General features: G+C 34.9%; 1 protein-coding gene and 1 long non-coding RNA gene across 5 annotated transcripts in view; one reads left to right on the top strand and one right to left on the bottom strand.

Moving 5' to 3' along the window:
- TAOK3 (TAO kinase 3) overlaps window positions 1-26,204 on the top strand; it is a 178,217-nt gene that overhangs the window by 71,951 nt on the left and 80,062 nt on the right. For 3 of the 4 annotated variants that reach the window (XM_082416789.1, XM_082416786.1, XM_082416788.1), the window contains 2 exons: window positions 15,696-15,799; window positions 20,126-20,189. The gene's annotated coding sequence lies outside the window, so the exon portion shown is untranslated. The remainder of the gene's footprint in view (window positions 1-15,695; window positions 15,800-20,125; window positions 20,190-26,204) is intronic. The other variant, XM_082416787.1, reaches the window with a different exon arrangement.
- On the bottom strand, window positions 10,783-15,689 carry LOC309639546. Its single transcript, XR_014251726.1, has 2 exons — window positions 11,162-15,689; window positions 10,783-10,832 (listed from the first exon to the last, which is right to left on the bottom strand). It is a non-coding gene; the product is annotated as an uncharacterized lncRNA (long non-coding RNA).

The raw sequence follows: 26,204 nt of genomic DNA, 5'->3' as shown, positions 1-26,204 counted from the left end.
TTCTGCCAGTGGCAAAGCAAAATTAAAAGTGACTAAGAATGCTGAGTTATTCTTTCAACATTAGAAATTAGGCAAAAGTTTCAAGGTTTAAATACTAATTTTCTAGGTTATTAAGGCATCTCTGAAAGTCCCAGGACAGGATTACCTCCTGCACAGAAGATTTTGGAATACTTAGGCTTCCATTGTGTTGAATTGGCACACTCCTTTTCACTGAACAGAAATTTTCAATAATGACATTTTTTTTTTTTTGACATTGCCTTTTTTTTTAAAGCACAAAGTAAAAAGAAAGTGTTAGACAGAAGGACTTAATCTTCTGGTTTGGCCTTGGGTGGAGCAAATCAAAATGATTAAGCAGTTAGTATTCAGGAATATTGTAGGCTAGATGGAATCCTTTATAATTTATCGGGTCATTAATTTCTGCAATCTTTTCATACAGTGATTTAACTGAAAAGTGTACCATAGTGGTTAAGAGAATGGGCTTGAGGTTGGACAGTCTAGATTTGAATCCCAGCTCTACCATACACTAGCTCTGTGAAGTTGGGTCTCAGATTTTTAATCTGTAAAATGAGATCTATAATAGTAAGTCTGTCATAGTAGTGTGTTACGGTTTAAATGAGGTGATGTACAGTGCCCGGCACATAGTGAGCATTGAATAAATATTGTATGGTCAGGACAATGTTGATTACATTAAACTAGGCCCTGCTAATGAAAGTAACTCTTACTTCTTTCTGTCTTATAATAATCTAAAATAAATTCTTGTTGATTTTCTGTTTTCTATTACATTTGTGCTAAGATTAGTTCATTTATCAAAAGCAATAATGAATGAATGTTCTAAAAAAGCTCAAAGACTGAATGAAGTCCTATAAACCAATATAAGTGAAATTTTGGTCTGTTGACTGAAGGCAGGCCTAAGTAACTGGTTCTGAACTACTTAATGCAAAGATGCCATGTATTATGACTGTCCATGTGGAAGAAATATTGTATAACAGGATTAAATTTTTGTTTAATATGTAATATAGATTTTATTTCACTTTAAAAAAAATAATACATGTAGACCAGCTCCCAGGGGGTTTCTTGATGTTTAGATAGTGTGATATCAAATGCCAGTTCTTTAAGACACCCATTAAAAACAGATAGGTTCTTGGACAAATAGGTTGAGAGTGCTGATAATTCTGAAATTATTGACATTTGCGTACCAGGTAGTTCAATAAAATACATAGTAAATTTTCAGGGACTTCCCTGGCTGTCGAGGGGTTAAGACTTCACCTTCCAATGCCAGGGGTACCGGTTTGATCCCTGGTCAGGGAGCTAAGATCCCACATGCCTTGCAGCCAAAATACCAAGACATAAAACAGAAGCAATATTGTAACAAATTCAGTAAAGACTTTAAAAAAAATGATATCACTTTAAAAAAATACATAGTAAATTTTCAAAATAAAATGTCAAGTTCATTTTTAAGTAAAGCAACCTGTAGAAACAGTAATTCAAAACACATGAAGGAGTGATGGTTACCATTTGTTTAACAAAAATATTTGCCATAATATTCCTTAAAATCATAAATGCCTTAGTGTATTTGGTATGTGAATTAGTATAATTCAACAACATATACCAGCCATATGCAGTGTAACAACCAGTTTGTTAGGCCCTCGTGGTAGAAATATGATCCTGTTCCCCTAGCAGTGTATGGTCCTAATGGAGAAACATTTACCTAAGACAACCTAAATCCGTGTTTATACCCAGTATATGAGAAATGTTTACAGCGCCCTTCTGTGGGAACATAAAGGAAAAAACCCACCCCAGCTTGGGGGAGAGTCAGGACAGTTTCCCTGAAGAGGTGCTGTCTAAGCAGATTCTTGAACAAATTTTAGTTATCTAGGAAGGAGAAGAAAGAGGTTGCCAACAGGTGCTTGTCCATATCCCAGGGAAGTAGTTTGAGATAGCTGGGTGTCTAATGTGAGGTCTGGAGTTACTAAGGACAGGGTTCAAGAGCAGACAAGGAGGAATTCCCTGGTGGCACAGTGGTTAAGAATCTGCCTGCCAATGCAGGGGACATGGGCTCGAGCCCGGGTCCGGGAAGATCCTACATGCTGCAGAGCAACTAAGCCCGTGCACCACAACTACTGAGCCTGCCTGCCACAACTACTGAAGCCCACGTGCCTAGAGCCCGTGATCCGCAACAAGAGAAGCCACCACAATGAGAAGCCCACGCACTGCACCGAAGAGTAGCCCCTGCTCACCGCAACTAGAGAAAGCCCGTGCACAGCAGTGAAGACCCAACGCAGCCAAAAATAAATGAATAAATTAATTAAAAAAAAAAAAAGAGCAGACAGGGAACAGATCACAGAGGATTGTATTTGCCCTGTGTCTACAAGGAGCTTGGATTTTATATCCTATACGTGATGGGATTAAAGGGTTTTAAGCTGGAGAGTGGCATGGTCAGATTTTACTTTCAGGTTGATGATGCTGGCGGTAGGATCGGGAATGGATTCCATTCATAAACAGCTTTAAAGAGTTTTTTAAATCTAGTGGTATGTAGAGAACTGATAGGGTTCATTCAGTTTCTAAATTTCAAGTACATCACTCAAGTATGATGAAATTGCTTTAAATACCTGAACAAGAAAGTACTTGTAATCACTTATATCTTGTGGAATTTATACATTTGAGGTTCATATTCAGAGCAGTATTGTTGAAAGATCAAATAAATGTAGAGCTTTTGGAAACAGATTTTAAGTCAAGATTTTACACTTAATCAAGTATATGTACTCTACCATAATTATTTATGTTTTTTAAGTTATTGGGTAGAAACTAATGAAGTAATTGTAAACTTTGTCTTGTAGTTCAGAAAATAATATTTCTACCCAATTCTTTGAATTATCAAGATATATTTTTGAAAGGAAAAGGATTATCAAAGGATTAGTTTCTCTAGCTACCTGAAAACCATTTGAAAATTGTCCGAATCTTAGTCCAAAAATTAAGTAAGGGGGCTATCTTAGTCTGCTCAGGCTGCTATAACAAAGTACCGCAGACTGGGTGCCTAAACAATAGAAATTTATTTTCTCACAGTTCTAGAGTCTGAGAAGTCCAAGATCAAGGTGCCAACCACTTAAGTTTTCTGGTTAGGTCTCTCTTTCTGTTCACCTTCTGGAGTTGTGCTCACATGACCTTTCCTCCTTACGTGGTGTGAGGTGTATGTTGGGGAGAGAGATCTTTTTCTCCTCCTCTTCTTATAAGACCATCAATACTAGCTAATGTTCCCCATCCTTATGACTTCATTTAGCCTTAATTACCTCCCAAAGGCCCTATCTTCAAATATAGTCACAGGAGACATTAGAGTTTCAAAATATGAATTCTGGGGCGACACAATTCAGTTTATAGAAGAGGCCAAGTAGGCCTTTTTCCGAAGAAGTAAATATAAATAAATTTAAGAATACACAATTTAATTTTGACATTTTAGGGTCCCTAAATATGGGGTTTTAGGGTCCCTAAAGCTTAAGGAAAACTTTTATTTTCAGGGCAACAAAGCAGAGACAGGAGAGAAATAGTCCCAAACAAACAAAGAACTTGCTTATAGCTCTGGCATTTTAGAAAAATTGCATGCCAGATAATCCTTCATTAGCTGTAAGAAGGTTTATTTTCAAAGCTCTTATTTCTGCATGTTCTTTTATCTCCAGTGCCTGGCATTGTAATCCTGTAGCAGGGAGTCAAAAGTTATAAATACAGGACTCTCACAGTACCTTCATAAGTGGCAGGTAAAATTTGCAGAGGTTGAAGGTGTTTATATCTTGGGTTTTTCTTTTATTTGAATTTGGAACAATTAAAGTGAAGATTACTGGGAATTTCGGTTATATTGAACTCAGAGCAGTGTGTGTGTGTGTGTGTTCTGTTTCTGTTTTGTAGATAAGTTCATTTGTGTCATATTTTAGATTCCACATATAAGTGATATCATACATAATCATAGATTTTCAGAGTTGAATGGAACTTAGAGATTGTCTCAACTAGCCCTAAGACCAGGAAACTGAGGCTTTGAGAAATTAAATAACTTGATTAGGGACTTCCCTGGCAGTCCAGTGGTTAAGATTCTGTGCTTCCACTGCAGGGGGCGTAAGTTCCTTCCTTGGTCAGGATCGAACCTGTGCCTTGTGGCACAGCTGAAATATACATATGTGTGTGTATGTGTATATATATATATATATATATATATATATATATATATATATATCTTGATTAAAACTGAAAAGCTATTTAGGGACCAATATGGGATTAGGACCTAAGACTTCTGTCTTCCATTTAGAGTTCTTTCCACTATATGTATCATGATGCTTGCTACCCAACTGGCAAGTTTCTTTGATTAGGAATTCAATCTAGACTGTAATGATACCAAGTCATTACTACTAAACTACTTAGAAACTATTTGAGCCCATCTTAGATCCATTCCAAATCTAAAATTCTGATTATAAAGAGAATGTAAAAAATATATAAAATATATAGGTTAACTTAGCAATTAAAAGTCAGTTGGTTCATTTTATTGCTGTAGTACACATATTTTCTTTTCTCAAAATACATTTCCAAGGACAGAAAGACAAGGGACTATATATATATATATAATTGACATGAAGCAAAAGCAAATATAAAAATTTGATTTTTTTTTTTTTTTTTTTTTGGCTACACTGCATGTCTTGTGGTATCTTAGTTCCCCGACCAGGGATTGAACCCAGGCCCTCAGCAGTGAAAGCACAAGAGTCCTGACCAATGGACCACCAGGGAATTCCCTGAATTTTATCTCTGATAGTATTCTTTTTACTATTCATCTCAATTTGTTAGACTCCGGGAAGTCATTTTAACCTTTTGATTATATATAAAATGGAGTGAATGCCTAATTATAGAAATATAATACTGTACTTAGTACTTATCTAGCATTCACTAAGAATTCAACTTTAAAATATTTCCCCAAAATTTTGTTCTCAGCCTTTTCCCTCTGCATATTTTGCCTAAGTTACCATAGTTCCTTCTTGATTTCTTATCTACCTTATACAAATAATTCCAGATCTGAATCTTTGGCTCCATTGTTGCCCCTGAACTTCAACCTCTATTTCTTTCTACGTGCTGTGTATTTGTACCTAGATGCCCATCTAGCACTTAAAAGTCATTTTGGCTGGAATACACTCACCATCTTTCTACTATTAGACTTGTTCCTTCTGCTGAATTCCCTATTTTTGTTTCTAGAACAGTTATCTTCTCTGTCACTTGATCTTAGAGCCTCAGAGCTAACTTTGACTCCCATGTCTTTTTCAGGCTATATAGCCCATCAATTGCTGGTTCTACGCCATGTTATTACTGTGTTATTCTTGCATCCAGAGGCATGGTACCTGCCTTCTGCTTTCAATTTTATTGCCAACATTCTAGAATAAGATTATCATGCTTTCTTGTTTGGTAGCCCTAACTTGACCTTCCTGCTCTAGTCTCCTATTCCAATTCATTCTTTTAAAAATATTTTTAGCTTACTTTTTCTGTTACAAAGTAATATGTATTCAATGGAGAAAATATATAAAATACAGAAAGGTAAAAAGAAAACAAAATGCCTATATTCCCAATACCCAAAGATAATCACTATTAACATTTTGGTCTGTATTCTTCCAATTCTTTTTTTCTATGATGTGTGCATAATGTTTTTAAATAAAATGTTTCCATTCTAACCTGTATATTACTGCCAAACAAATAGAGTATTATTCTTTTTTTTTAATATAAACTTATTTATTTTTATTTTTGGCTGCATTGGGTGTTCACTGCTGCACGCGGGCTTTCTCTAATTGCGGTGAGGGGGACTACTCTTCGTTGTGGTGCAGGAGCTTCTCATTGTCATGGCTTCTCTTGTTGCAGAGCACGGGCTCTAGGCGCGTGGGCTTCAATAGATGTAACACGCGGGCTCAGTAGTTGTGGCTTGTGGGCTCTAGAGCATAGGCTCAGTAGTTGCGGTGCACGGGCTTAGTTGCTCCGTGGCATGTGGGATCTTCCCGGACCAGGGCTCGAACCCACGTCCCCTGAATTGGCAGACGGATTCTTAACCACTGCGCCACCAGGGAAGCCCCTAGAGTATTATTCTTGAAGCCTGATTCTAATATTAAATGATTTCATCGTTTACAGTTTAAAAACTTAAAATCCTTTGCATGGTATTCAAACTCCTGGATAATCTAGACCCATTAAACTCGTCCAGCTTTGTTTCCAAAGGATCCCATCCCAGATCTGCAGAACAACCACTTAAGTTACTTGCCATTACATGCTGCAAACTCCAATCATTTGCTCACACCATTTCCTATAAAATTTCTCCCTGTTCTTTACAGAGCAATCCAAATGCTGTTTCTACCATGAAGCCATCAATCACCTGCCCATTCCCACCCCCCAGCTCCTTAGAGAGTTAGACGTTCTCTCTCCCTCTTTGGAAATTCTGTAGTACTTGCAACATGCACTGGTTCTAGATAATTAGTTTCTGGTGAACACATATCAGTATTATATATTTTTCAACACCTAGCATGATGTCTTAAGCACAGCAGGTATCCAGTAAGTGTTGAATGAGTAAATGAATGAATGAATAGTTGAACACTGCTTCAGGGTCATTATACCTTTTATTAAACTCATGAGAAGAGTAAGATTTTGTAGATGTAGAAAAAGCTTAAACAAATAGAACTTACTCAGGTTAGAGGGAATTAAGTAAGGAGACAGAATTAGAAACTGGAATGCTGCAGTTTGTCTCTTATCCTCCGAGCTATGATATGGCTCTTAATCATTAATGAGTAAATATATATAGTATATATATAATATATGGTATGGGTTGCCCATCACTTGAACATTATCCTATTTTGGATACAGGAGGGAGGCAATGGTCCTCCTTCTTCTATGGATACGGAAGAAGCACAAGTAGATATTCATTTCTTGGTTGCCTGGCAGCTGGCCTATGGACATGTGATTTTGGTCAATCAGATGCTCCCACCCAGGACTTTGAATCTTGAGAGCTTAGGGCACAACAGAGACAATTTGTGGCAGTCTAGGAGAACAGAAACAAGTGGCAGTGGCATCAGCAGACAATTACTGTGGCATGATCTTGATTATGACTTTGCCCTTCTAGGATCCTGTCCATTTTCTGAGCTTTCTGGTTTGTTCTGTGAGACAGCCTGTTCTGATGGGTGTTTTCTAACAGCATCACGGTTTTAACTCAATTCTGACACTATCTGCCTGGAGATAGCATCAGATCCCACAGGGCAAGGGCACAGTCTCACAGGCTGCCCGCAGCCGCTCCCCCACCCCAAACTTCAGATGCGTGTTGCAAGTCCAAGTTGTTACCTGTGCTTCTGACCAACCAGCTGTAGATCAGAGGTTCCTACAAGTCTTCCTCGAATTTGTGGAGGGGGTTTTGCTAGAGTGGCTCACAGAGCTCAGAGACACATTTACTTACATTTACCTGTTTATTATAAAGGATATTATAAAGGATACAGATAAACAACCAGATGAAGAGGTACATAGGGTGAGGTCTGGAAGGGTCCCAAGCACCGGAGCTTCTGTCCCCATGAAGACAGAACTAGGGTGTGCCACCCTCAGGGCATGTGGATTGTTCACCAACCCACAAGCTCTCCAGACCCCATCCTTTTAGGGTTTTATGGAAGCTTCATTATGTAGGCATGACTAATTAAATCTTTGGTCCCTGGTGATTGAACTCTACATCCTGAGGTCAGGGGTTGGGGCTGAAAATTCCAGCCATTTAATCAGGTTTGGTTCCTCTGGTTACCAACACCTATCCTCAGGGGCTTTCTAAAAGTCACCATGTAAACTCAGGTGTGGTTGGTAGGGAGTTGTCATGAATAACAAAAGACACTCCTTTCACCTTTATTGCTCTTAGAAAATTCTAAGGGTTTTAGGACGTCTGTACCAGATGAAAACCAAATATATATTTCTTACTATAAGTCACAGTATCAGACCTATAAATAAGTTTCTTTTCTAAGTTAGCCAGAGTTGGTTTCTGTCATTTGCAACCAAAAACCCTGACAGAGGCTGTTATCTTTAGTACTTACAGTAGAGCAGCAGCATACATGCATTTCAACTAACTCCCACAAGGCTAGATGCAATGCTATAGTAATGGGGCTGCCAATGCCAAAAGGCAAAGGAGTGATAGCTGTTCAGTGGAATCACTGTGGGAAATGCCAAATTATTCTCTGCAACTTTTCAAATAACTGCATGTTATATGGATTTTTTTTCAAGTAAGAATTACGTTCACATCTAGCAAACCTTTTTTCCGTACCTACTACGTACCTGGCATATGTTATCTCATTTAATGCTCACAGCATTCTATTACTTTCTATTAAGAGAAATTATAGAGGCTTGATAGAAAACAGAATGGAGTAAACTCTGCAGATAAGAAGGCTCTCTTTAGAATTCTTCAGAATTCCTCATTTATACTGGTTATCTTGAAGAGAGAATGATTTGAACATCCAGATTTCTGCAGATCAAGGAATCTATCAGAAAACTTGAAGTTTTTGTTTTTACTAACCTCTAACTGAAATTTAGCATTTCCTGTAATTTACAAATGTTGGCAACAAACCACACAAGTATTAGCAATATCTGAGATTTTTGTCACCAATCACCAAAAGAAATCCCAGATATTTTATAACACATTACAGTTACAGAAATCTCAAAATATTAAGATCACCACTCTTTGAAATTATTGGGGTTATTAGACTTCCTACTAACTCTCATTACTAAATGAATTAATAAAGAAGCACATAGGGAATTCCCTGGAGGTCCAGTGGTTAGGGCTTAGCGCTTTCACTGCCCAGCGTCCGGGTTGGATCCCTCGTCAGGGAACTAGGATCCCACAAGACACGCGGCACAGCAAAGAAAGAAAAAAAATGGCACATATATATCACAAATCTGTTTTTTAATATTTTGGTAACTATTTCAGTATGATTGGTTTCCTTTCCTTTGTAATTCTAAGTGGTTAATTTTTTTCATTTAAAGCATTATTCTGAGGGACTTCCCTGGTGGTCCAGTAGTTAAGACTCCACACTTCCACTGCAGAGGGCAGGGGTTAGATCCGTAGTCAGGGAACTAAGATCCCGCATGCCGTGTGTTGCAGCCAAAAATAAATAAATAAAACATTATTCTGAGAAGGTGTCATAGGCTGTGTACTGCCTGTGATCAATATCACAAAAAAGGTTAAGAATTCCTTTTATAGGTAGACTTTCTTCCTTTAGACTAACTCAGTGGTGCGTGAGAATTACTTTAAAGGCTTGTATAAACAAAACCGTGTATAGTGGGATTTTCAAGGATAATTTGAACTGTATGCAGTTTTGGCCTTAAGTGTCCACCTTTGTGCCCAACCACCTTAGGTAAGATATGACTCCATTCTAGAGTGTTTTCAAGTAAATTCACAGACTCCTAGGAATTTGAAGACATGAAAATAGGTCAAGAATTCTCCATGAGATTTTTAAATGTTATATTTTCATTTTGATGATTGTCTCCTAAATAATAAGCTATAGTGGATCATCTGGATGACTGCCTTATGACCAAAGAGTTCTGTGGCTTATCCCGACCACTGACTCTACTTTATCTTATTTTTCTTTATGATATTTATTAGTACCTGACATATCAATATTTATGTGTCTCTCTCCACTAGAATATAAGTTCTATAAGAGTAGAAAAGAACTTAAAGCCTTGTTCAGTACTGGACACATATTAAGCACTTAATAAGTATTTGCTGAATGAATGAACACATGAATAAATGAATGACTAAAAATAATTTAAGAAAATGTTAGGGATCTGTGAGAATTTTTCTATAAGGGATCTGAATATTAATCAAGTTTGAGGAACCCTGTATTAAAGAGTAAATTATTATTGTGTATTACAAATATTACAATTTTCATACCACACATATGATTAAGTTGTGCAAAATGAAGACTTCAAAAGACCAGTTAAATCTATTAGAATAGTTCAGAATTTATGTAGACATAGACACCATTTTTGTACTGGTCTTAATTTTAAGACCCGTGTAAAGTACCGTTTTCCCCAAAATGAATGCATAATTGATTTCAAGTTGCTAACCACATACAAAACTATCAGAGAGAACAAAAACTTTCAGTGTTAAATTTAAGAAATCCAAAGGAGCTCTTCCTTTCCCATTTGTCTCTCTAACCTAAACATCTTTTTTTAAGGGAGGGAGAAACTAATACTCTTTAAGAAACCAAAAGAATTGATATTTTTACTTTTTAAGCACACATAGTCTTAAATGGCGACCCAAAAGTAGTCTACAAGTTATCATTATTATGATAATCAGTGTCCCAGATACTTCTGCATTATTTGCTTAAGTAGAAATTAGATGATCACAAAGGTCCCTTTCCAGTTCTCAGATTCTGTCATGATGGGCTATGTGATCATTTGGCATAAGAAACACCTGTCATCTAGTTTTACTTTCACAGTGAAAGTACCATAAAAATGGTTTCTTACCTCAGAATAATAGTTAGGTATTAGTGGCAGACAGTGGTAACAACTGTCCAAAATAAGTTTTCTGTTTATTTCTTTAAAGATAGTTTTCTTTAAGTCTGTATTGGGAGGCTGTATTATATGAACAGGGGAGGGAAAACACCAGACTGGTCCTGACTTTGAAAAGGTCCAATCACCTATTTCTACTCTGTTTTTCACTGCTGTAACATGAAGATTTTGCCTGCCTCTGTATACCTTCTTGGAGCAAGATAATGAATGCAATAATAGGAATTTACACAGGCAAATTTACTGTGAATCTTACATTTCAGAGCCCCTTATTTACACCAGCCCCTTCTAAGGCCCTATACCTATTCTTTTTTTTTTTTTTTAATTTTTTAATTTATTATTTATTTATTATTTTTATTTTTGGCTGTGTTGGGTCTTCGTTTCTGTGCGAGGGCTTTCTCCAGTTGCGGCGAGTGGGGGCCACTCTTCATCGCGGTGCGCGGGCCTCTCACTATCGCGGCCTCTCTTGTTGCGGAGCAGAGGCTCCAGACGCTCAGGCTCAGTAGTTGTGGCTCACGGGCCTAGTTGCTCCGCGGCATGTGGGATCTTCCCAGACCAGGGCTCGAACCCGTGTCCCCTGCATTGGCAGGCAGATTCTCAACCACTGCGCCACCAGGGAAGCCCCCTATACCTATTCTTGTGTGGAAATCTTGTAAAATTTTTATTCTTAAAGAGATCCCCAAATTTGTCAATGCTTCAGTCTCCATAAGAACTGAACCCACCACTATATATTCAAGTATTATTTGGAGAAATAAAGACAGAGAAGTTCAATCTTATTAAATTAAACTTCTCTTATTAACCTCCAAAATATAGCAAAATAGGAAACTTTTTGGTGTTCTGAAGTCTGACTTAGGCAGCTTGATTCAGAAAAAAGTTTTCTGAAGTGAGAAATTAAAAGGAGTTTTAATTTGGGATAACAGTACTGCATAAGTATGATTTGACACTTAACTTTTCTGAGATTGAGTTAAAAAAAAAAGAATTGATATGTCTGATCTTTATAATTCTTTCTAATGTGAAGCATTCTTTTTTTAATTTTTTTAATTGAAGTATAGTTAATTTACAATGTTGTGTTAATTTCTGCTGTACAGAAAAGTGATTCAGTTATATATATATATACATTCTTTTTCATATTCTTTTCCATTATGGCTTATCACAGGTTATTGAATGTAGTTCCCTGTGCTATACAGTAGGATTTTGTTGTTTATCCATTCTAAGTATAATTGTTTGCATCTGCTAATCCCAAACTCCCAATCCATCCCTTCCCCACTCCCCATCCCACTTGGCAACCACAAGTCTGTTCTCTATGTTTGTGAGTCTGTTTCTGTTTCGTAGATAAGTTCATTTGTGTCATATTTTAGATTCCACATATAAGTGATAACCTATATGAAACATTCTTAATCTTACTCCCTTTCTTAATGCTAAAATAGTGTGGATTTTCAATCTAGTTGGCTCCAAGTTTATTGTTGCAGAAGTGTGACTACAACATTGAAAGGCAACTAAGATCTTCACTGAATCATCTTTCTTGAAAGTTTCTGAGAAAAGGAAAAATATTTATATTTCTACTCTCTATCAAGTGTATATTAAGTTAGAATGTCTGTGAAAAATAATTTACTTGACTATCATTCTTGGAGGATTTCCATTTCTTAGAATAAAGCATGAAGAAAATTATTTCAGTTTCACATCTCTGATGCAATCTTTGCATCTAAGCTAGCTGGATTGTTCAGTTGGCCCAAGAGCCTAAGACCTGAAATTCTACATTCTTGGCACAGTTCTGAGTTCTCACTATAAATGTAACACCTGAGGTTGCAGGAGGTCAAGGAAGAGGGAAAAAGTAATTTCATGCATATCACTTCATCTTCAGTTAATTCTTAAAATGCTGTCCTATTGGAAGGAAAAACGTCCTTGTTCAGCTTTTGAGGGAAGGATGAATTTAAAGATCATTTTTAGTGTTAAGATTTGGGTGGAAAAGGGAAGGAGATTTCAGCAGATTTTTATGGACTATCTGTTATATAAAGATGCCACAGGACCCAGCAATTTCACTCCTAGGAATATAGTTAATAGAAACTAAATGTATGTGTACACAAGTGATTATAACAGCATTATACACAATAGCCAAAAAGTGGAAACAACCCAAATATACATCAGCTTATAAGTGGATAAACAAAGTGTGGTATATCTATACAGTGGATTTCTATTCGTCAATAGAAAGAAATATTGATTCATGCTACAACATGGGTGAACCTTAAAAACATTATGCTAGGGAAAGAAGCCAGTCACAGAAAACCTCATATCATATGATTCCATTCAAATGAAATGTTCAGAACAGGGAAATCTATAGAGACAGATTAGTGGTTGCTAAGGAATGGAGGGATCAGGGTGGGAGGAGTTGATAGCTAAAGGAAATGGGACTTCTTTTTGTGGTGATGAAAATGTTCTAAAATTGACTGTGGTGATGCTTACACATACTTGTGAATATACTAAAAACCATTGTACACTTTAAATGGGTGAATCGTACGTGAATTGTATCTCAAAAAAATTTTGTTAAAGATGCCATGGAAATATAATGATTACTCAAAACTTAGATTTAGACATGTATCCTCCTCTGAAGAAGCACTTGTCGTCCAGTTAGAGTACTAATATATATGAGTATTTAAAACTGAAGCAAAGGGAGAAAATGGTCGGTCTTATAGGAGGGGTGACATTTAGCTGGACTGTGAGAGTAGTTGGATATGGATATCTGGGTAGAGGTGTAGCATAAGCAAAGACAAAGGTATGAAAATGCAACTGTAGTAATTCATTTTTTCCTGATTATAGAGTTTAAGAATTTAGGTTGGGGTAGTGGTTTGAGGACAGCTTTGAATGTTAGTTAGGTAAAGTTAACCTTAATCCTGTAGGCAGTATGGGAACATGGAAGGATTTTGACCAGAGCTGTGATATTATCTCAACTGTGCTTCAGGAAGGTGATTGTGATAATAGTGTTTTAAAGATGAATTCCAGAAAATTTAGATGAGAGGCTGAAAGAGCAGAAACAGGAAAGAGATAACAAATGCTAACAGAAAGGAAAAGTGAAGAACAGATAAAACGAAATATTTGAAGCACACTTGTGATTTAGTTGAATGTTAAGGACAAGGAGAAGGGAAGAGTCAAAGTTATTGTGAGGTACATGTGAGACATTTAGGGGAGAAGCCAAACAGATAGTTGAAAGAATGGGACTGGGATTTAGACTGGAGGCCAGAACTGTCTAGTGACAAAGTGTTACTTGAAACTATTAAAGTGGACAGAAATTAGGATAGCAGCTTGCATCACACAGAGGGCTTTGGGCAAATACCTGGAGGAACACACTGATTTAGAGCTCAGAGAGAAGAGGGGCTATAGGAGGAATAATGTGGAAAAACAGGAGAAGACAGTTTCATGGAATCCAAGAGACATTTATAAAAAAAGAAGGAAGGTGGTTAAATGGGACAAAACTGTGAACATCTTTTAGGTGTAATGGATAAAATTTAGGAATATGGTTTTCAGCTTCAATACCATGTGCAGTATTCTAGCAGGGGGGAAAATGATAAAATCAAGAAAGTTGAATTCCTAGGCGTCTTAGAGAGTTTATTTTAAAACATTTATAGAGCCATGCAACTGCAGATGGAGAGAGTACCCATTTTAAGAAAAATTATATAAAAAGGAATAAGTATTTAGAGAGAAGAAAAATACTAGGCATGTGTGTCCATAGCATTAGAAAAATATTTTCTAGGAGTGAGCACCTCCTGCATTTCGAACTAGTCAGGACATGAGGCTGTTAGTAAATGCCTTATTTAAAACTACTTTCTCAGAAATTTCGCAACTAGTGTTCATATAATAAGGAATGTTTTAGTTCCTTGAAGCTATAGTCAGACTAGATTAGCAGGACATACATGCAGACATTGTAGTTATTGATTGGTTGATGGTTAGGTAAAATGTGATGCTGAATTCAGGCAAGTTTTAGCTACCAGTTAATCTAAAGCATTCCACAGCCATAGAATCAGAGGGAATAACAAAATAATGAAAAAGATTAGTTTGTAAGTATAGACGTGAGAAGAGATTGGGATATCCTCTACAGGAAAAATGTGAAAATGGAGGTCAGTGCCTTTTTTTTTAATGTATAGTTTTTTCCCTCTTGTAAGGATTTCATCTCCAAAGCTAGTCAAGCATCCAAAGATTATTTCAATATACATAAATTTTAAATTGTTGTATTCTTTGACCCAGTAGTTCTACTTCTAGAAATCCATTCCAAAAAAGCCCTAAATGTTAAGTGCATAGATAATAAGCACAAAGGTCTTCAAAACAATAATTTTTAGTAGTTCAACAAACAGAGGGTTGAATAACAGCCTTGGTTTCAAATTGTGGAGAAACTGTTGTGAATGAATTGTGGCTCTTCCATACGGTAAACATTGAGCAGCCCTTAAATGATCTTTGTGAATAATGTTTGATAACATGGCAAAATACATACAATCTAGAGTTAGATAAAAGAGGTTGACTGTGGAATTATATGTACAATGTGATTTCAGCTGTATAACAAAATAAATACGTGCTTCAAGAAGTAAATATGTTCATGGAGAAAACTATCCCAGTTGCTAATGAAGTTTGTCCTAGGTAGGATTAAGGATTTTTTTTCATAATGGTGTATAGTTCTTATATTTTCTACATTGAGCATGTACTTCTTTAATAGATAATAAAGAATTATCACTACCCCAAAATCTGAAAGATTGGTTATAGAGAGACCAGGAAAGGGAAGATAGATGAGTCAATATAAATCATCATGCTTATTGGAAAAGCAATTCAAAATATAAGCCTTCCTGACAGAGAATCAGTAGCACCACCACATGCTGTCAGATTAGTCCTGTCTACTCGTAGCCTCTATTGAGTTTCCTTGGACTCAAACAGACCAGTGGAAGCCTCAGTATAGATTCTGAAATCTAACGACACATTTGTTTCCCTGATATTGTTTGTGAGACAGTAGCTTGTGTCTTTGTTGTGAAAATCCTACCTTTTACATTTGTCATCCACAAATTGATGAAGATAAAATTTTAACTTTGAATGTTACATTTGTAAATATTTAAAACTATCATGTTATCGATTATTGCTTCTTGAATTTTGCCCCTATAATTACGTATTTTATTCTTCTTTTTTCATAGGTGCACCATAAATACAAAAGACTGAAGTTATAAAAGAGAAAAAAAAAGATTGCTGCTAAAATGAGTCTGAGCAATACAGTATATTTTGTGCCGTACACGGAAAGGTATTGTCCATAAGTCCATGACTTAGCTTTCTCCCATAAAATGGGAACAAATTGTGTTTTCTGGTTTTTCTATGAGGAATTTTTATTATGTTTGTGAGAAAAATTAAAAGGAATTAATAAAATTAGGATAAAATATTCTTTTATAAAAATTTTTTAGTTTCAAATTATTTCCTTATAGATTTTCGTTATTTTCAGTTATAGCTTAAAATATGGAGAATTACCTGGCTAAAGTTATTTTATTTCTATTATCAAATTATTTTCTGGAAATACATATTACCATTTTCTGTTATAGTGATTTATAATTAGACTTTGAGATAAAATTTTTTCATATCACTTTTCCTCTAATTACAGAAGTAATAGGCTTTGCAGAACATTTAGAAAATAGAAATAAACAAACAGAAGGAAATAAAAAATAACCTGAAATCCCAACACCTACTTCAGATAAAACACAAGTCTGCAAAGAAATCCAAATTTGTAGGTGAAAGAAACCTTGTTTCCCATCTTCACTGTTGCATCCCTCCTATGCTCTACCTTACACCCTGCCTCTTTTACTAAAATAAATCAAAATAAAACAAGTAGAAACTGCCTTGTAGAAACTCCCTGTAGAAGGATAATACTTGGTCAGAGAATGTTCCCATTTTATTCTTCCAGGAGTGTATAAAGATGACTGTTTCCTTATGCCCTCACCAAAAAAATGTATCTTTTCTCTATTACTTTATCAATTTGGTGGGTGAAATGAGGTGTCTTACTATTTTACTTTTTATTTCTTTGATTATTAGTGAAATTATATATGTTTCATATCATTAATAGACACTGCTTTTTTCTTTTTTAATTTCCTATTTGTGTCCTTTGAGTGTGTGGGTTGGTGTATGTATATGTATATGTTCACCTTTCTGATATTAAGAATAACTTCACTGGCACATATTTTGCAAGAACCATCCCCACTTTACTTGCCTTTCAATTTTGTTTATTGCAACTTTTTAAAGCAATAATTATTAATTGACATACAATAATCTGAACATATTAAGTAACATAACGTTTTAACGTGTGTGTGTGTGTGTGTGTGTGTGTGTGTGTGTGTGTGTGTATGTATCCATCATCATGATGAAGTTAGTAAACATATCCGTCACTCCCAAAAGCTTCTTCATATCCTTTTTCAATACCTCCCTAACCTCTTCTCACCCCAGCCCTTTCCCTAGGCAACCACTGATATGCTATCACTCTAGGTTAATTTGCATTTTCCAGAACTGTATATAAATGAAATCATAAAGTATTGATATGTTCTCTTTTTTTGTTCTGGTATGGACGTTTGCTTTCATTTTGGTTGAATACCTAGGAGTGGAATGGCTATGTCATATGGTAGATGTATGTTTCACTTTTTAGGAAACTGCCAAATAGTTTTCCAAAGTGTTTGTACCATTTTTACATCCCACCAGCAGTGTCTGAGAGATCCAGTTACTTCAAATCCTTGCCAACACCTGGTATGGTCTGTCTTTTTAATGTCAGCCATTCTAATAGGTTTGTAGTAGTATCTCATTGGGATCTTAATTTGTATCTCCCTAATGAATAGTGATGTTAAGCATCTTTTTTTTTTGGTTTAGTTGCCATCCATTTATCTTTCTTGGTGAAGTGTGTGTTCTAATGTTTTTCTCATTTTTAAAATTGGGTTGTTCATGTTCTTTTAATTGAATTTTGAGGATTCTTTATATTTTATGAATGCAAATCCATTGTGAGATATATGTTTTGCAGAGATCTTCTACTGTGGCTTATCTTTTCATTCTCTTAACAGGGTCTTTCAAAAAGAGTATGTTTTTATTCTAATTTAACCTTTTTTTCCTTTGTGGAGTGTGCTTTGGTTTTTAAATCTAAGAAATTCTTGCCTAACCCAAGGTCACAAAGATTTTCTCTTGTGTTTTCTTCACAGTTTTTTTAGTTGTATGTTTTACATTTAGTTCTATAATCCATTTGGAGTTAATTTTTGTGTATGGTGTCAATATGAATCAAAGATATACATATGCAGTTGTTATGGCACCATTAGTGGAAGATGTTCTCCACTGAATTGCCTTTGTGCCTTTATCAAAATTCAGTTGTCCATAAATGTGTGGGTCTATTTCTGTACTTCCTGTTTTGTTGCATTGATTTATTTGTGTGTATATATATACACACAAATATATATATACACATACACACACATACACACCAGTATCACAGCATCTTGATAACTGTACTCTTATGATAAATCTTGCAGTCAGGTTATGTTAGCCCTCCAATTTTGTCTTCCTTTTTCAAAGTCGTTTTGGTTGTTTTAGGTCCATTGCATTTTCATATGAATTTGAGAATCAGCTTCTCAATTTCTCTTTCTAAAAAATACTCAATATTGAGTCTTCTGACCTATAACCACAGTATAACTTTTCATTGTCTTTACTTCCTTTCATTATTATTTTGTAGTTTTCAGTGTACAAGTCTTACAGATCCTTTGTCAGATTTATCCCTAAGTATTTCATTTTTTTGATGCTATTATAAGTGATATTTAAAAGTTTAGATATCCATTTGTTCATGTATAGAAATATAATTGAGCTTTATATATTGATCTTGTATTCTGCAACTTTGATAAACTCACATATTAGTTCCATTGAATTTTCTACACAGGTGATTATGTTGTTTGTCAGTAAAAGTCTAACTTATTCCTTTCCAATCTTGCTACTTTTTACTTCTTTATTCTTCCCTTGTTGCACTTATAGCACATCCAGCACAATGTTGAATAGAAGTGTTGAGAGCAGACATCCTTGCCTTGTTCCTGACCGTAGGAGGAAAGCAGTTGGTCTTTCACCATTATATTTGACATTAGCTGTAAATGTTTCATAGATTTCCTTTATTAGGTTGGGGATGTTACCTTATATTCCTATTTGGCTCAAGAGTTTTTATCAGGAATGAATTTCGGATTTTGTCATATGCTTTTTCTGTATCTTTAGAGATGATCATTTGGCTTTTTATCAATTTGTTGATATGGTGAATTACATTGATTTTTGAGTGTTAAACCAACCTTGCATTCCTGTAATAAATTCCACCTAGTCATGATGTATTATTTATTTTATATATTACTGAACTATATTTGCTATAATTTTGTTGTGAATATTTGTATCTGTAGTCTTAAAGAATTCTACTCTGTTGCTTTCTTTCTTGTAATGTTTTTGTCTGGCTTTGGTGTCAGGGTAATACAAGCCTCATAGAATTAATCCTAGAAAGTATGTCTCCTTTTCCATTTTCTGAAAGAGATGTGTAAAATTAATATTGTATCTTTCTTAGATGTTCCGTTGAATTCACCAATTAAGCCATTTGATTCTGGAGTTTTCTTTGTGGGAAGATTTTAAATTACAAATTCAATTACTTTAATAGGTACAGAGGTATTGAGGGTATCTGTTTCTTCTGGCATAAACTTTGTTGATTTGTGTCTTTCAGAGAATTTATCCACTTCATCTAAGTTGTTGAATAATAATTGCATAATGTTGTACAATTTGCATAGTATAATACTCCCTGATTATCCTTCTGAAATCTATAGAATCTGTAGTGATGTTATCCCTCTCATTCCTGATACGGGTAATTATGTCTTCTGGTTTTTTTTTCCTGATCAGTCTGGCAAGGTTTATAAATTTGATTACTTTTATCAGAGAACCAGCTTTGCTTTCATTGATTTTTTTGTTTGTTTATGTTTTTTTCTATTTCATTGATTTCTGCTTTAATCTTTATTATTTTCTTTCTCTCCTTACTTTGGGTTTAATTTGCTCTTTTTTTCCTAGTTTTTAAAAAAATAGTGGAATCTGAGGTCATTGATTGAGACCTTCTTTTCCAAAACAGGAGTTTATTGCTATAGATTTCCATATGAGTACTGCTTTAGTGGTATCCCACAAATTTTGACGTCTTCTGCTTTCATTTTAATTAAGATAAAAGTATTTTCTAGTGTCTCTTTTGATTTATTTTTTGACCCATGGATTACTTTTTATTGTGTTATTTAGTTTCCATGTATTTGGGGATTTTTTTCATATTATCTGTCTGCTGTTGATTTTCTAATTTAACTCCATTGTGTTCAGAGAATATACTTAGTATAACATAAGTCCTTTTAATTTATTGAGTCTTGTTTTATGGCCCAGAATATGGCCTATCTTGGTAAACATTTTGTGTGCACCTGAAAAGAATATGTATTGTGATGTTTCTGGGTCGAAACATCAATGTTACTAATCATATTTCAATGTCAATAATCAAATTGGTTGATAGTGTTGTTCAAGTCTTCTATATCCTTACTGATTTTCTGTCTATTTGTTCTATCAGTTATTGAGGAAAGGATGTTGAAATCTCCAACTACAATTGTGGATTTGTCTATTTCTCCTTGCAGGTAAATCAATTTTTAATCATGTATTTTGAAACTTTTTTTATTAGGTGTATAAGCATTTAGGATTGTTATATTCTCTTGATAAATTGATCCAATCTTTTTATCATTATGAAATAATCTTCGTAATATCTTTGCATTGAAATCCACGTTACCTGATATTAATATAGCTGGCCCAGCTTTCTTTTGATTAGTGTTATGTCTTTTTCCATCCTTTTAGCCTACTTGTGTCTTTTTATTTAAAGCATGTATATAGACACATGTGTACACATGTATGCATATATGTATTTATATTTGGATACACATTTATGTATTAATCCGCTGTCTATACTCAAGTGATAGTATACCTTTTTGTATATAGTATGATAACTTTACAACACTGTGCTTCGATTTCTATCCTTCCCAACTTCGTGTTCTCATACGTTTTACTTCTACATGTTATAAACTCACACTATATTGTTATTTTTGTTTAAACAGTGAATTATACTTTAAAGAAGTTTAAATAATGGGGGGAAATCTTACATATTTAACCAAATAGTTAACCATTTTCAGTGCTTTTTCAATGTTTTGTAAAGCTCTATTTCCATCTGGTATGATTTTTGCTTATGTCTAAAGGATTTCCTTTAGCATTTCCTATATGACCACCAGCATTTAGCTGCTGGTCAGGTCATGAATTCTTTCAGCTTTTGATGTCTAAAACCCTCTATTCTGCCTTCGTTTTTCAAAGGTCTTTTTACGGGACACAGAATTTTAGTTTGAACTTAGCACTTTAGAAATGTTTCTCTATTGTCTTCTCACTGGTATTATCTCCAGTGAAGAATCTGCTGTCATTGTTGTCCTTGTTCCTCTATACATAATGTGTTTTTTGTCTCTGGCTGCTTTCATGATTTTTGCTTTATCATGTTTTGAGCAATTTATTATGATATGTTTGGTGTAATTTTCCCCATTTTTCTTATTCTCATTCTTGTTCTTGAGCCCCATTGACCTTCTTAGATCTGTGGTTTATAATTTTCATCAGAATGGTAAGTTTTTTTCACTATTAGTTCTTCAAATATTTTCTCTGCCTCAACATCTCTGTCTTCTCTTCAGGGACTCCAATTAGGTATATACTAGTCCATTTGAAATTGTTCCACAGCTCACTGAGGCTCTTTTTTTTTGGTTGTTTATTATTTTGTTATTTTTTTTCTCTGTGTGTTTCATTTTGGATAGTTTCTACTGTCATATCTTCAAGTTCATAAACCTTTTTTTCTGAAATCTCATCTGCTATTCATCCCATGCAGTGTATTTTTCATCTCAGACATTGTAGCTTTCACCTCTAGAGGTTCAGTTTATGTCTCTTTATATCTTGACTATCTCTATGTGTTTGATATTTCCTCAATATTTCCTAACTTTTTAAATATATGGAATATAGATATAATAAGCGTTTTAATGCTCTTGTCTGCTAATCTAGCAACTATCATCTATATCAGTCCTGGATTGGTTCCAATTGATTTTTCTCATCATTATGTGTCATATTTTCCTGCTTCTTGGGATACTTGGTGATTTTTTTTTTTAAGACATTGTGAATTTTACCTTTTTGGATATTAGATTTTTTTTTTTAATTCCTTTAAATATTTGTGAGCTTTATTCTGGGACACAGTTAAGCTACTTGGAATAATTTAATCCATAAAGATCCTGCTTTTAAATTTTGTTAGGCATCCAGAACAGCACTTAGTCTATGGTAATTTCCTGCTACTAAGATTAGACTCTTGTGAGTACTCTAAACAATTCCACATGAATTATGAGATTTCTTATTCAGGCTAGTGGTAACAGGCACTATTTACAGCTCTTCATGAGCCCTAGGTACTGTTTTCTTTAATTCTTTCATATAGGGTTTCTTCCCACCCTGCCTGGCCTGGCATAGTTTTCTCACTTTCATGCATAGATCAGTAGTCAGCTGAAGACTTGATGGGAACTCTGTGCTGATCTCCATATCTTCTCTCTGTGCTGTTCTCTTCTATTTAGTACTCTGCCCTGAGAACTCTAGCCATTTTGGTCACCCTGGACCCTCATCACTGGAGTGCCCCAGGCTCTAATTGGGTTTCCCCACCCCCTACTCTCTGTGCCATGGCCTGGAAACTCTCCCAGGACATTAAATTGGGACAGTTTTAGCTCTCCTTGTTTGCTGTTCCTCTGTCTGGGATCACTGTCCTTCTCTGCCTGATATCCATTGTGTTAAAATACCATAATTTCATGTTTTTCCAGTGTTTTAGTTGTTTCTGGTGGTAGATAATAAATCCAGTCCTGTTACTCCATCTTGGCTGGAAGCAGAAATCCATTCATTATATTTTTTAAGATAAATAAGTTGTGTATTGTCAAGCTTACTGATTTTAGTTTATGGTTTTTGCCTCTGATATCTTGCTCAATAACTAAATACTCATCTGTAAATTATTTTAGAAGTTTTTATGATCTCTCTTTTTTTTTTACATTTTAATATTTATTTCTTTTGAAAAATCACTTTAGTCTATAGTATGACTTAGTAGTCTGTGTGTGTCCTCCAAATGGTTATCCATAGTACTTAGCTTTAATCACATTGAAGCCAAAATATTCAAGTTTAAAATACATCTTGGTGATTGAAAAGATTTTAGTTCTCATAAATTTGGTTCATAGATCTTCTTGTTTTTCCAAACGGACATTTTGTAATTTGCTTTTTTTTTTTTTTTTTTTGGCATGGTCTCAAACGGCATGTCTTTGATTTAATCCGTTGTTTCTCTTTTCTGTCCTCTAAGCAGTGAAGGCAATAGCACTTTTGAACTTTATGTACTTTGTTCCCTAACAAGTAACTAAATTTAAGTTACTTTTTCAATAGTATTGATATATTGACTTTATGCTTGATTATTGGCATTCATGGCTTGGCAGGATGACTACTCATGATTACAGATGCAGTGTTGTGGTGGAATTCTTTTTCCTGTTTAAAACCTTCAATGGCTACCCATTACCCTCAATATAAACTCCAAATTTCTTAGTACGGTTTAAAAGAATTATTGTGATTTTCCTTGGCTTATAAAGGAATTTAGTCTTGCCTGACACATAGTAGTGCTTAATAAATGTTAGCTGTTACTATTTCAATATTAATTAGACCAAACTGCTTTTTGAAACAGATTTATTGAGATATAATTTTCTTGTTTTCTTTTTTAATTACATTTTATTCTACATGTGTCTCCAAGGAAATCAAAAAGAAATGCAATTAGTTTGTCATGTTGGGGGAAAAAAATCTTTGGTTTTACTTGCTCAACAAAAATATCTGAATCAATTATACTTTTATCAACTTTCCCTTCACATCCTAGCATTCTGTTTTGCCATCCACTGTGTATTTCTCACACATATCTATCTCAAAGTTATCTTGAGAGGGAGAGTAAAAACAAAAATCCGAATTCTAAAAGATAGCGCTTAATCAATGTTAAATCTATCCACAGTTATGTATATTAAACAGAATCATGTCTATTGCATCCTTATAAGCTTCTGAAAATAAGCATATTTATGCTAAGAAATGTCATTGTAATATACAAATAAAATTTTCCAAAATTTAGATTATTGTAAACTAAAATTAAGCTAATTTGTGATTTAAATGACTATTTATTAGCTCCTTAGAAATCAGTGCTCATTGTTCTTTGCATTTGTCTAAGTAAACTGTCAGGTGTAGAAACTTTTAAATACCACTAATGATGCTATAGGTACAACAGATCACACCTAAAGGAATATACTTCAAAAGCAGAATTATTTTTTCATAAAAAAGATAGCAGCTGAATCATAATATATTTTGACACTAATGTTTTTCTCACCAAACTGTTCTCTCCAAATCTACATAGTACCAACCAAAAGAAAAAAAAAAGAAAAATTAGTTAGGCAGCTACATACTCCAAAGCACATTGCATGTCTTACCTCTATTGTCAGTCAGGTATCTGGGATAAAATATGTAGTCTCTACATAGACAAAGCTTTCACCATGAAAGTAAAGGAACATCCAGCTGGGCATGCTGGCTAAGTGACATTTTCCAGTTGCCTTTTGCAGTTGTCATTAACTAGAGAAAGTGTCTATGTAACTATTGGTCAGGAAGAATATATACTTCATCTTGCAGTCTTGTAGACTGTTTGATTAACCCATTAATGGGTGGATCAATTCAGAATAATCACCTTTATGTTTCTTTAGTCCCCTTTTGGAAATTTCTTCTTTTGAGGTTTCTTCCCCGTGCGTAACTGATAATTTACCTGTTCTTTTTCTTTTCTTCTCCTCAGAAATCTGTTGTTGGTATTTTGATTTTCTTATCTTTAATTCCCATTTGTTTTCAATTAGCTAGGACAAAACTCATGGTTATTACCCCTCTCCATTTTATTTTTTTTAAGTTTTTTTTAAACTTTTAATTATATTGGCGTATAGTTGATTAACAATGCTATGATAGTTTCAGGTGTACAGCAAAGTGATTCAGTTATACTTGTTTCTATTCTTTTTCAAACTCTTTTCCCTTTTAGGTTGTTACATAATATTGAGCAGAGTTCCCCATGCTATACAGTAGGTCCTTGCTGGTTATCCGTTTTAAGTATAGCAGTGTGTACATGTCAATCCCAAACTCCCTAACTGTCCCTTCCCCCAACCATTACCCCCCTGGTAACCATAAGTTCATTCTCTAAGTCTGTGAGTCTGTTTGTGTTTTGTAAGTAAGTTCATTTGTATCATTTATTTTTAGATTCCACTTTCTCTTTCTCTGACTTACTTCACTCAGTATGACAATCTCTAGGTCCTTCCATGTTGCTGCAAATGGCATTATTTAATTCTTTTTAATGGCTGAGTAATATTCCATTGTATATATGTGCCACATCTTCTTTATCCATTCCTCTGTCAATGGACATTTAAGTTGCTTCCATGCCTTGACTGTTGTGAACAGTGCTGCAGTGAACATTGGGGTGCATGTATCCTTTTGGACCATGTTATTCTCTGGATATATGCCCAGGAGTGGGATTACAGGATCATATGGTAGCTCTATTTTTAGTTTTTTAAGGAACCTCCATACTGTTCTCTGTAGTGGCTGTACCAATTTACATTCCCACCAAGGGTGTAGGAGGGTTCCCTTCTCTCCACACCTTCTCCAGCATTTATTGTTTGTGGATTTTTTGATGATAACCATTTTGACTGGCTTGAGGTGATATCTCATTGTAGTTTTGATTTGTGTTTCAGATATAATTTTCATACCATACAATTCACCCATTTAAAGAGTACAACTGAAGAGTTTTTAGTATATGAACAGTTGTACAACCATCACCACAATGAATTCTAGGACATTTCACCACACTAAAAAGAAAGCCCATACCCTTTAGCTATCACCCCCAACTCTCCTTCACCTGCTAGCCCTAGGCAACCAAAAGTCTATTCAATACTTTCTGTCTCTATAAATTTACTTATGCTGGATGTATTATATAAATGGAATCATACAATATGTAGTCTTTTGTGACTGGCTTCCTTCACTTAGCGTAATGTTCCACCTGTGTTGTGGTGTGTATCAGTAGTTCATTCCTTTTTATCCCTGAATAATATTCCATGGTATGGATATACCATATTTTGTTTATTCATTCACCAAATGGACATTTGGGTTGTTGCTGAATAATGTGGCTACCAATATCCAAGTTTTTGTGTGGACGTGTGTTTTTATTTCTCCTGGGTATATACCGAGGAGTGGGAATTTCTGGGTCAAATTGTAACTCTGTGTTTAAGTTTTTGATGAACTCCCAATCTGTTTCCCAAAATGGCTGTACCATTTTACATTTCCACCAACTGTGTTGGAGGGTCCGAATTTCCCCACATCCTTACCAATACTTATTATTTGACTTTTTGATAATAGCCATCCTAGTGGGTATGAAAATGGTATCTCATGTGTTTTTAATTTTATTTGTCTAATGACTAATGGTGTGGAGCATCTTTTCATGTGTTAGTGGACATTTCTATATCTTTGGAGTAATATCTATTCAGATCCTTTGCCCATTTTTCTTT

Source organism: Balaenoptera physalus (assembly GCF_965194825.1).
Source record: "Balaenoptera physalus genome assembly, chromosome: 12".
In the NCBI taxonomy this organism is placed as follows: Eukaryota; Metazoa; Chordata; class Mammalia; order Artiodactyla; family Balaenopteridae; genus Balaenoptera; species Balaenoptera physalus.
This window is presented reverse-complemented; position numbering and strand designations above follow the sequence as displayed.